The sequence below is a fragment of the Loa loa genome (assembly GCF_000183805.2).
Source record: "Loa loa unplaced genomic scaffold supercont3.179, whole genome shotgun sequence".
In the NCBI taxonomy this organism is placed as follows: Eukaryota; Metazoa; Nematoda; class Chromadorea; order Rhabditida; family Onchocercidae; genus Loa; species Loa loa.
The window spans coordinates 27,755-30,119 of NW_018108359.1; positions in this window are offsets into that span (position 1 = coordinate 27,755).

Sequence of the window (2,365 nt, forward strand, 5' to 3'; positions counted from 1 at the left end):
ATTATATGTATCAACTCGATTAATCCATTGTCTAAAATATAATTAGTTTTTTTTCTTTTTAAATTTAAAAAACTAATCGATTTTTATCAACTACTTTTTAGACACATTAATTTAATAAATTAATTAGTGTTAATTAATGTTAAAAAGCAAGATTTTTAAATTTCATTTCTCATTTTCAAATATATTTTTAAAAGGATTTTCGCTTGAAGTATTTCATTACAATTTTTCGTTTTCTTTTTTTTTTTTGAATTTTAAACAACTAATTATTTTTTTTTAATCATTTATTTTTTACAAATATATTAATTAGTATTATTCGATAGAAAAGACAAAATTTTTAAATTTCATTCTTTTTTCTTTCAAATGCATTTTTAACGATTTGTCTTTAAGGTTATTTCATCATAAATTTATTTATTTTTTTCCCTTTATTTAATATTAATTGTTTCATCAATTACACTTTCTTAATTATTCTGGTAATTACACTTTTCTTAATTATTTCCGTTTAATATTAATTCTACTCCGAAAATTTTTTTAATTTTATTTCAAATTTGTAAAAATTTCTTTCTAAGATATCAAATTTAAATATTAAATTTGATATCAAATTCAAATTTCAATATGTTCATTTTCAAATTTTGCATTTTTTTCCACATTTTCGTCGTTAATTTTTGGTCAAAAATGCTCATTTTTCGTATTTATTTTATCAACAATGAAACGAATTGTTTAAGTTTGAGAATTTGTTGAAATTTTTATTTCTGAAATTCAAATTATTAAAATTTAAATTTTCTCCACTCATTACCGACTATGTGTACTACCATGTAAATAAATGACAATTGTATAATTTTGTTTAGCCATTAATTCTTCCATTTCGCCATTTGATAAATTTTTTCGCTTCATTCGTTCAAATAATGTTTTCGGTAATATATGCCTATTTGATTAATTAATTAATTAATTATTCATTGATGCATAATGAAATTGAAAAAAATAAGAACGAATAATTAACACTAATTATCATTTTTTCTTTTATTTTTCAATTTTCAGAACACAAATTACGAAACAAAATTTCTTATTCATTCAATTAACAAAAGCAAAAAAGTTCAAAAATTTTTTTGAATTGGAAAACTTTTGGGGAAATTATTACCTTTTTTTTAAAAAAAACTAAATTCAAATGGTTTTTTTTTTGCTCAAATTTCTTCAGCAACAAAAGCTAATAATAATTTCTGATTAAGTATTTCAATTCCATTGCTGTATTTCTATATTGGGTAAATTTACTTCCCGAAACTTCTTTGGTACTTTTAAAAAGATTGCATAGAATCTTTTGTTTTTTTCTTTTTCTTCATTTCGCATTAGCATTTATTAAATTAGCTATATATGTTATCAAGATATCCGGAATGAAAATTGTTAAGATATTTTAGCGGATTTCATTATTATCGGCAATTTCTAACCAGCATCCCAAACGTCCTGCTTCACCGTTTAAATAAAAATTTCGGCCATATGAAACAACACCTTTCAATAAATTGAAATCATCATAATCTCGTACTGAAATACATCAGGAAAATTTATTTTGTATATCGGATTTTATTATAACTCGAAATTATACCGATAAAAAAACACTTCTTAGACATTAATTATACAAAACCATTGAAATATACTTATCGATTTTAGTATAACCTTTTTGGAAAATGATATGACCTCTAAATTATCAAATCAATCTTATGCTTCTAGTTATCACATCGTCTAAATTTTTTATTATCATTTGCTTAAAGATATTTGATAAGTTAACAAAACAAAATAGTCTTTATCATTTGCTTCGAAATTTCCGAAAAATATATATTCCGTACAACTCTTAACAATTTTAGTTCACCTTTTTTGATTTTTAAGATATTTGAGATGAGTTATACAAGTAAAAAATATTGTATAAGAAATATTGCATTACAGAACTATTAAAATAATAATGAAAAAATAGGAAAAGAAATTTTCAATCTAATTAATAATTTAATTAGATAAAAAAATTATTTCTTAAAGAAATAATCAAAAAAAAGAAAAAAAGGAGAAAAACATTTTTCGATAAATTAAAACATAAAAACATACTGTAATGACCGTAAAAAAGTGGAGAAAAGAAAGATGGACAAATGTAAAATAGAAATGGCAAAATGAATGAAAGAGTTGGAATTGTCGCAACCAATAACCAAGTTGACATTTTAGCAAAATATTATCAACAGATTATTTGTTCATGATTTTATACGTTATAATAAATTAACCTTTGTTATGCAAATTGTTGAGAAAAAAAAAGAAAACGAAAAACAAAAAAATCAAAGTTAAAATTCAAGACTTTAATCTTTTGTATATCTCTTAGGATACGTTTAAAATA